The following is a 15,147-nucleotide window of genomic DNA, read 5'->3' as shown; positions in this document are numbered from 1 at the left end:
TTACTGATAGAGGATGCTGCTGAGGCCTGAACGGGCACAGATCTTACATGTATATATTCTTCCCAAATCCTTGTTTCTGTAGCTTCAGTACTAGACAGTCATGTGGTACAGTAACAAAAGCTTTTGCAAAATCACATTTGCTGCATTATCCACATCCAGAGTTGACCTTACCTCCTCAAAAAATCTTAGTTATACATTATCTATTTTTTATCAATCCACATTGGTTATCAGCACTTATATATACGCTACTGCTATATACTTTTTCAGTTCACCTTCAAATATTTCACATACTAAAAGTGTTAAAGGGAACCTATCGTTAAGCATAATAACCCCCCCCCCCCCCCCCAAGTTTGCTTTAGTTGAAAAGTGCAGTGCAGGTGACCCATCTTAAATCTGCCTCCTTCCACCATTAAAATCGTTTCCCAAACTTTTTCTGCCTTTGTCTATGTATGCTCCACCCACCACCACTTGCCTGGTTCAATGGCGGCCTGGGCTCAACATGACTTATATTAAGAAATTAACTCTAGTCTACTCATTTGCATATCAGAAAAATGGCTGGTATTAAGGTACAGAGCCTCAGCGGCAGATAATTGAAGCCGATATTGAGAGAACTTTGACCCTTTACCAGCAGGTATTACTGGTGTGAGGGGTGAAATTCTGGTGACATGTTTTATTTAAAGGGGTATTCTCGTCTGGGCACTCACATTTAGTTTCATTAATCTGCCATTTGTAAACATTTCTTCAATTGGATGTTATTAAAAAGAATGTTCCTGTGTGAAGATAATTTCTCATAAATGTAGTCATGTTGTCCCTTAGAAACCAGATCGCTTCCCCGGATAAGGCCACCTCTGCTGGAGGGATTGCACAAAGAAACAAAAGGTATATAAAATGTCTGGGAGATACTACATATCGCACAGCCACCCTGTGGTAATGATTGCTGAATCCTGGTGGTCCGGCAGGACTCTATAGCGCAAGTCTGGCCACCGCTGCCAGAGTGTGAGGTGGTCGTATCCGGGGAAGCTATCTGGTTTCTAAGGGACAACATGACTACATTTATGAGAAATTATCTTCATACAGGAACATTTTTTTTATTAACATCCAATTGAAGAAATGTTTACATACGGCAAATGAATTTAATTAACTGTAAATGCCCAGATGGGAATACCCCTTTAAGCTTACTGGACAGTAGTTGCATGTTTTCTCATTTTTACCTTTCTTAAATTTTGGAATCATATCAATCATTCTCAAATCCTAAGATTAGATTCTAAAATATAATCATTTATCAATAACTTAGCTCAATTACTTAAATTCCTGTGGATGAACTGGGTATGGGTCTGGGGATTTATCTATTTCTTAATGTTTTTATAGCATAACCTTTCATGTTCCAAAAATATATAATATTAAAATATATAATGTAATATAAAATAAATAATATATCAGTTCTAAAAATGGAACTGCAAGAAAAAGACCAAGCAAGGCGGGTGCAGAAGGACCTTTAATACCATTCAGTTCACTGGTGAACACAGAAGAAAAAGCTGGTGTCTCAGCGTTCCCTTCGTCCTCTAAAGTTATATTCCCATAGTCATCCTTCAGGGGACGAATGCTAAAGAGAATGGTCACTTTATAACTACGGTAATTCTAATTTAGATTCTAAGCATCCTTGGAGTTCTGTGTAAGTGTTTTTAATAGAAGCAGGACTGTAATCAATGCTTTTATATTCCAGGATTGGATCTGCACTTGGAGCACCAATGGAGTCTTCTCAAACTACTATGTTGTTAGCTCTTTCAGCTGAGCTGCTCAGTAGTAAGACACAATTTTTAACTCCCCCGGGACCACCTGCTGACTTTAGACGTGGGTGCAGGCCACGAGTCTAAAATGACTTCTTTAGACAATCAAAAAATGTATATGACCCCCCTCCTGCAGTACTCTTTATGCACAACATTGAATTGCTTCTCAATAAGTTGGCTACACTTCCCTTGTCCTTCTTTGGAAGGATAAATGCAATTACAATAACAATCCTACCAAAATTGCTGCACTTTCTTTAAACTCCCTATTCCAGTACCCTTCAGAGTTCTCCACTCATTACAAGCATAACTATTCTATTTCATTTGGGCTCATAAATGCCATAAGGTAGCAAAATGTAGAATTAGATCCTTACCGGTAATTCGTCTGCCTTGAGGCCCCACCTGCAGGATGAAACTTGACCTGAAAAAACAATTATAACATTCAGGATCTTGGGAAAGCTGGATTGCCTTCAGCCTACATGACACACAGAGCTGTCTGCACTGTCCAGACAGGACTAATCGACCTCAGATATTAAACAAGATATAATCCTGCATCAGTGTAGCTACAGCATTCTCAAGGTATGTTTGATTCATTATGCATGAAATCAAATGGTAGAATTTCTTTAAATTTCCCTCCCTTGCATCCTCTCTCCAGTGACGTCAAATAACAACACTAGGAAGTAGATGCAATTTTTTTTAGTATGTTAATTTTACATACAATATTTGTATTATTTTCTTGTGAAATGAAGGTCCAGTCTATAGTGCTTAGCAAAAGTGAGATCACTAGTCCAGGTAGCTGCTCAGCAGATCTGGTCAAGAGAAGCTCCACCATTGCTCTCGTGGAATGAGTTTTCAAGGTCTTTAGAATTTCTTTTTGCTGATTTTTGTACATGGGCAATGGTGAGTTTTGATGCTCTCTTGCCCTTATTCTTTTCCTGGAATCGAATGAGAAGATTCAAGTCTTTATGCTAAAGATAAGTCTTTTCTAAATATTCCAGAACCAAACCTCTTACATCAAGAGAATTCCATTCTGCCTCTTGTTTTTTTTTTGATAAAAGGATAAAAGTACAATTTTTTGTGACATATGGATTTCAGACACAACTATTAGTAAATAATTTGTGTCTAAAATCTTAATACGGGGAGTGGCTTGGCTACGGCGATGAGCAGACGTCTGCCACATTAGCTCCTGCCCTGCTCTAGGCCCCATAGTGCCTCAGGTGTCACCCAGCACCCAACATACCTCTAACCATTGGTCCAAAGAAGCGAGGGACCCCACAGATTCCGGCGGCTCCCCAGCCACGAGCCTCCACAAGGGGAATCGCCCCCTTTCTAATGCCGATCCCGGCAGCAGTGGCTTACAGCAGGAAGAAGATGGTGGCGCCCGACACAGCCCGCCAAAAGCCAGGATCCATCCCAGGCCTTACCCCAGACAAGTCTCCGGATGCAAAGACTCGGCACCCCACTCACAGTGGGTGCACGGACCTGCGATCCGTGGTGTGCAGCCCCCTCCGTATGTCCCAGCCGTCATAGCCGCCAACCTCGTGGCGCGCCCCGAGCTGAAGTCTGAACATGACTTCTAGTAACAAGTTGCAGTCTAGGGGCAGCTATGATAAACCAATTGTGTTCTGGCAAAGGATGACTGAAAAAACATGCATAGTACAAGAACATGCTCCTTAAAGGGAACCTGTAATCAGGAGCCCTTTTTCTGTCTCCCCCATTGCCACTAGTGTGCAGATAATAAAACTGGCTTTTTCCGAAAAAGAAAAGGAAAGCTGGATGAATGTTTACCTTTCTCTCTGCAGAGCAGTGTCCCATTGGAGTGGCCAATAAGGAGCCCCCTCCCCCCCACACACACACCCTTTGGAAACTCCTCCGTCATTTGTCTATTTCAAATAGGCAGGATATGTGAGTTTTTTAATTGGAATAAGACACCTGATGGAGTGGTTTCACGAGACCTGGGGGAAACTGCTTCTCACTGACCACTCCCATTGGACACGAGAGACTTTTTTCTTTTTATTGCACAGTATTCTCTACGGAGACATCATGGATTCAAATAAAGGTCTCCTGATGACAGTTTCCCTTTAAGTCTGCTTATCTAAAACCCCTTTTCCATACTGGATTGCAGAAACTTGAGAATCTGTAAATTATTACAGATATTTTGATCAGATATTTTATCCCCAAAAAAATTATGGGGGTCATTTACTAAGGGCCCGATTCGCGTTTTCCCGACGTGTTACCCGAATATTTCCAATTTGCGGCGATTTTCCCTGTATTGCCCTGAGATTTTGGCGCACACGATCGGATTTTGGCGCATCGACGCCGGCATGCACGCTACAGAAATCGGGGGGCCGTTGCTGAACGAAAACCCAACGGATTCGGAAAAAACGTCGAAACTTGCGCTTGTCGCAAAACTTGCACTTACCTTCACCAGGTATAGGCCGGTGAATTTCAGGGCATTCCAGCGGGCCTCGGGGCACTTCAGCGCAGCAGCGACATCTGGTGGACGGCGGAGGGAACTACCTTAGTGAATCGCCGGAAGACCCGAATCCACCGCAGAGAACGCGCCGCTGGAACGCGAATGGTCCGGGTAAGTAAATCTGCCCCATTGCATTTTTTCCAAATCATTCATCACAGGTTTTCTACATAACTTTAAGATCTTTATTACCGTATCCGATAACTGTTTAGACTTCAAATACTCACTTTAAGGATCCAGGCTCATAGGCTGTAGATCCACAGGTCTGGATAAAATATTGGGCCATGGAAGAGCTCATCTATTCTTTGTGGTAATAATTGGTTCTGCTATCGCCAGTCTCTGTAGGGATGAAAACCAGCTCCTTTTGGGTAAGAAAGGTTGCTATCAGTATTACTTTTGCCCCATGCCTGTATATGTTCTGAATCACTTTAGAAAGAATGGTAATGGAGGAAAAGCTTAGGCCAATGCTATGTTCCATTGATGGCTGAAGACGTCTGGATTGTATAGGCACATTTATTTTTCTTGTTTAGTGAGAATAATTTTTCCACTTTTGGAAAAATTGGAAGAATTACTTGTGCATTCTCTCAAATCAAGGTTAAATGGTTGAATATATTCTGATTCAGGCACCATTCATTGGGATCCAAATAACTCCCAAAATGCTCTCTGCTCTTTGTAATTCGATGACTGGGAAATTATTAGGGTTGACCATTTCCCTTGGAAGCAAATATCTTCCAGGTAGGCTCTTCAGCATTCTTGACTGGCATCTGTTTGGATTAAGGTCACAGATGCCAGAGTACTCCTTTTTCCAGATTCGTTTTCTGTGTCCACCATAGAAGGCAAAGCTTGACAGATGATAGGATGATCACTTCCTTCAGATGTTGAGAGGTTTTGTCCCAGCTTGTCAGGATCCAACTCTACAGAGTCCTGGTATGGTTCTGGCTTCAAGACACGCTCTATATACAGGCTGTAAATTGTCCTAGTAACCTCATTGTTATTCTTATGCTGCATCTCTGTCTTTTTCTGTAAGCTGTGGACCATCTGGATTAGGTTAATGACTTTCTCCTGAGATAGAAAAGACGTTTGTTGAGTCAAACATTACTTCTACATTAGAACTTGGAAAGAAAGAACTGTTTAAATATTCCTGGACCCTCCCCCTCATCAACATTTTGTCCAATCATGAGAAACAATTTTAACTAATTAATCAATTGGAGGTTCTGAAACCTGAACTGAATAGAAACTGTATGAAACATTGTGATATTCAGGAAAACAGTGTTCACTCTATGGGGAGCTGCTTGACAAGCTGGTGTGTTCCACATTTCTCCCACCTCCAGGGAATCAGGCATTTCTTTAATTTGTACGTTTCTGTTATTTTTCTCCTTTTTTATTTTATAACTGCTTTGCTGTGTTGTGTGTCATTTTATTTTGGTCCCTATATGCTGTGCGAACTCTTAGCATTGTAAAGTGTGATTAGCCGCATGACTGTTAGGGTGCTGAGTGTGCATGTCTGGTGTGTCACAAGGTGACTGCTTGAGAAGCAAGAGTGAATGTAGATTGGGATATTATTGGTCCTGGTATAAATGCAATAAGTGGTGGCAGTGGATAATAATTGGAGTGCTGGAGCTACATGAGGTCTGATTTCTGCTCAATTTGTGTCCTGAGTGAAAGTTTGAGTGGGCTAAATTAACCTGTACAGTTGCACCCCAAGTCACGTGACAAGGCAGCGGCATCCTCGTCGTGACAACGTTTTTATCAGATGTATGAACTAATGTGAATTTTCAATAAAGCCTCAACGATTTTGGAAAGGAACGTTGTGTTAGATACTTTCTGGATACAAGTATTTATCTCACTTCAGCTACAACAAAGTCAAAGAGAGCTAGTTTTCTACTTTAAAAAAAGTTTTGGCGGCCCAGGCTCCTTTTTATAACTCTTTTTTTTCAGAAGTTACCGTCATGTCAAGCGTAAAGAAGACCAGCAGCGCGATAGAGATGAAGAGGACAATAGCGAGTATTTGTGCTATGGGAATGGAATCCACTAAAAATTAGCCTTCATATTGCGGCTTCTCAAGCTTTTTTAAGTAGTGTGTTGGATTTTTGGTCCATTGGATCTCTTAATTGGACCTCTTCTTCGAAGGGTAAATAATTGTGTATCGTTATAGGACCTTTGTTACTTGCTATGCCAAATTGTTCTCTCAGCATCATCAAACAGCAGACAACTTTTTAACTCTTTCCATTTGTCTTTTCATGATTTCCTTAAGGTTCTTTTTTAGTCTTGAGACCTCTGAATAGTTCATCCTGAATGCATTTTTTCCTGAACTATGTCCTCAATATATATAGTGTCCCTTATAGACTTAAAGGGGTTTGCTCAAAATTCTCAAATTTCAATATCCTAGTGATGTCTCACATCTCCTAGTTACACAATAAAGATAATTTTTAACCGCTTACTTTACAATTTTACTCAGTTTTATTGCTGTTTTAGCTCCTATTACTCCCTAGGCTGGTCAGTGCAAAATTCCAGGGTGCGGGTTGGGACTCTCTAAGCAGACACATTATGATCTCTCCATTGCTGTGTAAGATGCTGGGTGCTGACAATATGGTTAGATAATCAGAATCCAGGTTTAACTTTCATTTAGCTTCTCAACATTCACTAGTATCTGACACATACAAAGAGAAATGAGACAGATCAGAGATGAGATCCATGAGATGCATATAACACACAATTACATTCTCAGCTCTTCTACATCTCAGTCACAATGTACACAACATACAGTCATATCTACTGTGCCTCCCTCCCCTCGATGCAGTGTCAGACAGGAGAACAATATGTTTTCCTGTCCCTAAAGTCAGAAGATCAACGGTCGAATCCCGGGGCAACCAAAATTGTGTACACCAGTTCAGGTTGGAATTATATCTATGAAATGCTGTATTTTTGTTAATAACAGAGAAGAATTTTGTAAGAAGGTGCAACAGGAAGGTCTCCCAAATGGTCCCAGATGCCCATGGGTACCAAAGAAAGGAGAGCACCGATTGAGAGGAGGACCAGCCCTCCTCTAAAGTCATAATTATCATATCTGAAGATTTTGTTATTTTATCTCCTGCCTTTATTATATACTCAAACCAGATATCAATCTTTGTTTGATTTGACGTCAGAAATTAAATATTTTTATTGTTGCCAATAACTGAAGGTCTTTGATTCGTATACCTTAAGCAAACTCTGTTTCATTGTTAATCCAATTTTCATTAACATGGCCTAACCTACATAGTTTCACTGGTTCTAGGAAGACTGCTTTTTTGCTATTCCTTTATAACAGTGATGGCGAACCTATGGCACAGGTGCCAAAGGTGGCACTCAGGGCCCTCTTTGTGGGCATCCAGGCCATGTGGGCACCCAGACATGACTCAAATAATTCACCTGCAGTCACAAGCAATGTAGATGCTACTCTCAGCGTTATTTTAAAGCAACGCACCTTTGGCTTCTTCGGACTGTAGAAAGAGTAAGAAGGTATGGGCAGGGGCAGTTTATCAATGGAGATCCTTTTTCTGTTGAATTTGTGGTAGAACAGAGTTAAATTGCTGTGTTTGCACTTTGCGATAAATACGTGGGTTTTTGTTGTAATTTGGGCACATTTACTTACCTGGTCCCTGTGCGATCCCCTGAATCCCCAATCAGGTCCGCCGGAGTTCACCTTCTTCTTTCCAGTGTATGTAAGTGCTTGTCTTGTGACACAATTTTAAATGTTAAATCCTGCGCGTTGTGTCGCGTGAAAGCCGGTGCAATTCCGTCATAATCCGATTGTGTGTGACGCAATCCCCGGTGCGATCCCCGAAAACGTCGGGGAACCCGACGAAAATGCGGCCACGGGACCTTAGTAAATAAGTCCCTTGGTCTCCAAAAGGTTCGCCATCACTGCTTTATAATAATAATAATGATAATAATAATTCCTTTATTCATATAGCACATAGGGGCAGATTTACTTACCCAGTCCATTCGCGATCCAGCGGCGCGTTCTCTGCGGTGGATTCGGGTCCGGCCGGGGTTCACTAAGGTAGTTCCTCCGACGTCCACCAGGTGCCGCTGCTACGCTGAAGTTCCCCGAGGCCCCCCGGAATGCACTGAAGTTCACCGGCCTATTCCTAGTGAAGGTAAGCGCGAGTCCCGCGACACTTTTTTTTTCTATTTTAAAAGCGGCAGTTTTTCCGAATCCGTTGGGTTTTCATTCGGCCACGCCCCCCCAATTTCCGTCGCGTGCATGCCAGGGAAAATCGGCGCAAATCGTAAATATTCGGGTAACACGTCAGGAAAACGCGAATCGCGCCCTTATTAAATGACCCCCATAGTCTTTAACTAAGGCAGCCTTAATCATAGTAGATCCATTTAGCAGTATAATATTGCTTTTGGATTCTTTTATTTTATAATGCAAATTGTTTGAATAAATGTCCATTGTATGCTTTTAGGCTTTGAGAGAGTCAATATAGTCTATACATGAGACAATAATATCCTCCACAAATAGACCAATTACCAGCTCATGATTACCCAAAGTAATGCCCTTGATGTCCATACTTTTACTTTAACCAATGCAGTTGCATATGGAGTTGGGTTTGAATACAATTACATTACTAGCGATATACACTCACCGGCCACTTTATTAGGTACACCTATCCAACTGCTTGTTAACACTTAATTTCTAATCAGCCAATCACATGGCAGCAACTCAGTGCATTTAGGCATGTAGACATGGTCAAGACAATCTCCTGCAGTTCAAACCGAGCATCAGTATGGGGAAGAAAGGTGATTTGAGTGCCTTTGAACGTGGCATGGTTGTTGGTGCCAGAAGGGCTGGTCTGAGTATTTCAGAAACTGCTGATCTACTGGGATTTTCACGCACAACCATCTCTAGGGTTTACAGAGAATGGTCCGAAAAGAAAAAACATCCAGTGAGCGGCAGTTCTGTGGGTGGAAATGCCTTGTTGATGCCAGAGGAGAATGGGCAGACTGGTTCGAGCTGATAGAAAGGCAACAGTGACTCAAATCGCCACCCGTTACAACCAAGATAGGCAGAAGAGCATCTCTGAACGCACAGTACGTCGAACTTTGAGGCAGATGGGCTACAGCAGCAGAAGACCACACCGGGTGCCACTCCTTTCAGCTAAGAACAGGAAACTGAGGCTACAATTTGCACAAGCTCATCGAAATTGGACAGTAGAAGATTGGAAAAACGTTGCCTGGTCTGATGAGTCTCGATTTCTGCTGAGACATTCAGATGGTAGGGTCAGAATTTGGCGTCAACAACATGAAAGCATGGATCCATCCTGCCTTGTATCAACGGTTCAGGCTGGTGGTGGTGGTGTCATGGTGTGGGGAATATTTTCTTGGCACTCTTTGGGCCCCTTGGTACCAATTGAGCATCGTTGCAACGCCACAGCCTACCTGAGTATTGTTGCTGACCATGTCCATCCCTTTATGACCACAATGTACCCAACATCTGATGGCTACTTTCAGCAGGATAATGTGCCATGTCATAAAGCTGGAATCATCTCAGACTGGTTTCTTGAACACGACAATGAGTTCACTGTACTCAAATGGCCTCCACAGTCACCAGATCTCAATCCAATAGCATCTTTGGGATGTGGTGGAACGGGAGATTCGCATCATGGATGTGCAGCCGACAAATCTGCGGCAACTGTGTGATGCCATCATGTCAATATGGACCAAAATCTCTGAGTAATGCTTCCAGCACCTTGTTGAATCTATGCCACGAAGAATTGAGGCAGTTCTGAAGGCAAAAGGGGGTCCAACCAGTTACTAGCATGGTGTACCTAATAAAGTGGCCGGTGAGTGTATACCCCTCTGAAAATCCAAACATTTACATAGTCAGCTTCAGGAGATCCCACCACACCATGGGGGTTATCCGAAGCCGAGCAATCTCAACAAGGTTCATGGTGTCTCTAGTTTGCTGTTTGGGGATAACCTACTTGATCTGCCGTAATCAGATTGATGATAGTGACCATGGCCAGCCTAGAAGATAAAATTATTGTGAATAATTTTAGATCACTATTTAACAGAGCGATATAATTTTCCATGAATACTGAGTCTTTCCCTTTTTTTGGGACAGTTATTATATTAGCTTCCAACATATAGGGGCTTATTTACTAAGGGTCCGCGGATCGCACTTTTTTGTCACCGCTGTGACAGGTATTTAACAGGGGATTGTGTTGCACAGGATCGGATTGTGGATTGTGGGGCAGCTGCGCTGGCTTTCATTCAACAGAAATCGGGGGCGGGCCGTCAGACGATACGACTGATTCCAACTGTGCGCAGGATTTAATATTCGAACTGTGTCGCAAGACAATACACTTACATGCACCAGGAAGAAGAAGGTGATCACCAGCGGACCTGAGCGGGGAAGCGACACATGCAGGATATCGGGTGCACAATCTTAGTGAATCGCATTCCGGACGGACAATGCACTTTCGGGGATCGCGACAGGATAGGTAAGTAAATGTGCCCCATAATGTGGGACTATCTCCCCTTTTATAAATTTATTTTATAGACTCACAAGTTGGGGGGATATAATATGTTTAAATTCTTGATAATATTCGTTTATAAACCCGTTTAGACCAGGAGCCTTACCAATTTTAAGTTTATCTATAGCAGTTTTAACTTCATGTAAAGTAATACCCGCATCAAGAATCTCAATCTCTGTCTGGTTTAATTTTGGGAGTTTTAGCAGGGCCAATAATTCTTTTATGTTGTTTTTGGTTGAAATAACGGTACAATCGTGATCTTTTAAGTCACAGATCTTGGAATAGAAATCACTTAAGCAATCAATAATTTTAGTTGTTGATCATAGAACTCTTTACCTTTATCATCCAAAATGTTTTCAATTTTTTTTCTCCACTAATTGTCCGTGTAGCTTTTTCTCCTTCAATAAATCTAGTCAGTCGATATTTAGACACTGTTACCCCATAATCTTTTAGCATTGTTTGTTGCAGTTGTTGTCTAAGCTCAGGCAAATGTAGAAATATTCCAATAGTTGGATCATGGTTATGAATATCTTCTTGGCAAGCAATTCTTTTTCACAAATCATCTCTACTCCAGTTATCCTATTTATTTTGTTTAATTTTTAATGTTGTTAGGATGCCTCTCAATGCGACTTTGTGAACACACCAAGCTGATGGAGTGCCTTCCGGATGGCTAAAAGTTTCAATCAGGCGAGTCTTAAGTAGATCTCTGTTTCTTTTTAGTGTATGAATATCTAAACACCAGAATGGTCTTAAGAGGGCTTGTTTTGATACTACTAATCTAACTGTCACTGGAGCACGGTCCGAGGAAGTCACCGGCATGCCCATGATCATGTCTTGTGGTAGTGAGATTTATAACATACCATAAGGGCTTATGTATTGACAGTTGAAAATGTAAATGAATAAAAATAATAATATAATATGTTTAATAAATTATATGTATTTAATATATATTTCTATAGCACAATCATATTTTGTAGCGCTTTACAAATCATGGGTTACATATACAAACAAAATAAGCGATTACAAAGTAATAACATAGTCATAAGAAACAATAGAAGAGAAGGCTCTATATGAGGAGGAAGGATGGGCACAGGAGGAACAGTGCGTGTATAATAGTCCAGACTTTCTTTATAAGGCATCAGAATTTATAAAATATTTTACAAATTAACATCAACCACCATCTTTTAAAGGGAACCCGTCACCACTATTTTCACAAATACAGGTAGTGGCAGGTTCCTATAGAGCTCTAGTAACTATCTGACACCCTGCTTGTAGCTAAAAATTGTTCCCCTCAGATCCCCATAAAATCAGAGTTATAATCTTTCCTGGTATCTATGCAGCTTTGGAGCAAGTCCACGGGGGCGTGGCCTAATGTCATGTGACCAGGGTGATATCATCAAAGGTCCTTGAGCTACTTAATATGAAAACTATACCCCATGTACATATCTGATCACATAAAACCATCACAGCAGCCTCCATGGACTTCTACTCCTCTCCATGCAGGCTGCTGTGATTTCATGTGATAAAATATGCTGTGATTTCATGACATATATGCTTAGTGTACAGTTCCTAATGCTACAAAACCTATAGGACCTGCGATGATGTCACCCTGGTCACATGACATTATAGCAGCATACAGAGATAGGGATGGGGAGGAGCTGCTGGATTCAGCCCGAGGAGGCCACGCCCACCTGGACTACATGTAGCCGTGCTTAGTTACCAGATAAAACTATAAAGTTGAATATATGGGAATCTCAGGGGCACAATTTTTAGCTACAAGCAGGGTGGCAGATAGTTACTAGAGCTCCATAGGAAGCTGTCACTACCTGTATTTGTGAAAATAGTGGTGACGGGTTCCCTTTAAAGAAAGTCATAGGTTAATAGGACTACAGAGGAGCCTGTATTATGGTGTCTAGTACTTGCAGGATAACATAGATGAGTACACATGGTTGGTTAGTGAATAGAGAGATGGTGTTCCATGGAGTTAGGGCATGTAATAGGCCCTTCTATAAAAATGGGTTGTAAGATCATGTTTGAAGCTTTGGTGGTTTGTGTATTGGATGGATAGTACAAGATAGGGAATTCTAGAGAATTGGTGCCAGGGAGAAGTCCTGTAGTTGTGATTGGGGTAAGCCAGCTCCCGCTAGTTTACAATGTTGGGTTGGGTCTTTAGTAGATGGAGGAAAGACAAGAAGTTCAGTTTAAGAAAGATTAAGTTTCGGTTTGAGTGTGGACATGATGTTGAGAGACAATCAATGGAGTTTTCTGTATTGGTGATTTTAGATGCTGAAGTATATAGTTGGGTATCATCTGCATAAAGATGATTCTGCAAAACCAAATTACTTTGGGTCTTAGTAAGCAGTGAAGAGTATCAATAAGTCTTTAAGAATATTAAAAAGAGAGGATATTAGATTGGGGAACTAGACCAGTTTGTTGAGGTGAAGGGCAGAGTTTCTATAGAAAAGTGTGTGTGTAAATCCTCTCATGCCTTCTGAAACACCTCATTTCTAGACATCTTGCTGCAATGGATAGCTTATGTATACTCTGGACTCTGATAGCCACCACAGCCATGGTAGCAGAGGTCATATGATTTGACCATGTAACTATATCCTTAATTATGTCCTCTTTTGGGAAAGTTTCTGTGTATGCACAATGAGTTTTGTGTATCTTGTATCCAGGATCAGACTGGCCCGCTAGTGTACCGATGAAACGATCAGTGGGCACTTATGCCTTTTAGCTCCACCCCTACTGGAAGCTGACACCACCCCTTCAATCAATGTCCAAAGAGGACTCTGATAGAGCTATTAGCTCTCTGCATCATCATTGTTACCCTGCTGTATTTGTAAATGGGGGTATGAGAGTGTGCCCACAGTGTGGGGCACATGAGAGAGGGCCCACAACATGGCGTTATTGGACGGAGTCCACAATATGGCGGGTGTGAGAGGGGGTCCACAATATGGGGTATGAGAGGGGCTACGATATGAGGAGGTGATGAAATGGTCCACATTATGAGGGAGAAATGAGAGGTGCCACAATGTGAGAGGTAGATGGGAGGATACAATATAAGGGGGAGAAGAGAGTGTCCACTACATGAGGAGATGAGAGGACACAATATGCGGAAGAGATGAGTGGGACCACAATATACGGGGAGATGAGAGGGACCACAATATGAGGAGAAGATGAGGGGCCACAATATGAGGGAGAAATGAGAGGGGCCACAATATCAGGGGAGATTAGAGTGTCCACTACATGAGGAGGAGATGAGAGGCCACAATATGAGGGAGAGATTAGAGTGGCCACAATATAAAGGAGAAAGAGGTGTCACAATATGAGGGAGAAATGAGATGGACCACAATGAGGGGAGATGAGAGGTTACTATTTGAGTAGGAGATGAGAGGCCACAATATGAGGAGAAGATGAGAGGGTCCATATTATGAGGGGGAGAGGAGAGGGGACACAATATGAGGAGGAGAAGAGTTGGTCAACACTATAAGGGGGAGATGTGAGCGACCGCAATATGAGGAGGAGTTGAGAGGAACCACAATATAAGGAGATGAAAGGTCACAATATGAGGGGGGAGTTGAGGGGCCACAATATGAGGGGGAAATGATAGGCCACAATATGAAGAGGTCTAAATACAAGCATGTTGAGACCTAAATGCTTGCCAGCCAGCCTTTCTATAGATATGCGCATTTTTACTAAACATTTGTGAGTAGTATTTAATTTTATTTAAAACATTTTATGAAGACATTCTACATGATTGGAGTGCGTGTTTCTTCTAGTGGTCCGCTGTGGTGAACGGTGGTAACAATTGGAGGAACGAAAACTGCATCCACGTGGGTCTGAACAGTGGGCTACTCTTATCTGGAAATCTGTGGATTTGTGCTGTGAACAGAACAGAGGATAAACGAGAACAATTATTGTGAACGCTTGGAGTGAAAACCTCTGTGAACGTCTGGAGCTCCGGTCAGATAAGAAATCTATATATTTTTATTTCTATCTCTTTATATTTTAACATTGGGACTTCTGGATCAGTCCTGGACCATTGTTTTAGCTGCGAGAGGGTTAAAGAGTGCAGCACTACACCCAAAACGTTACTTAGCGAACACAAGCATTTAGATCTGAACACATCTGCGTTCAGGGACGAGATTCTCCAGATACGCCTGAAATGCATTTTAAAACGCAATTCAATTGCATCTTTTGCACATGGTCTTAGGCTGCATGCACATTATGGGGCTTATTTACTAAGGGTCCCGCGGGCGCATTTCCGTCTGGTTTTCTGACTTTTCAGGGATTGCGCAGCCGAAACAGGTATTTAGAAGGGGATTGTGTCGCACACGATCAGATTTTGCCGCATCGGCGCCAGCAT

The sequence above is a fragment of the Engystomops pustulosus genome, chromosome 3 (genome assembly GCF_040894005.1).
Source record: "Engystomops pustulosus chromosome 3, aEngPut4.maternal, whole genome shotgun sequence".
Classification (NCBI taxonomy): Eukaryota; Metazoa; Chordata; class Amphibia; order Anura; family Leptodactylidae; genus Engystomops; species Engystomops pustulosus.
The sequence above is the reverse complement of the archived record's forward strand: the minus strand, read 5'-3'. Positions refer to the sequence as shown.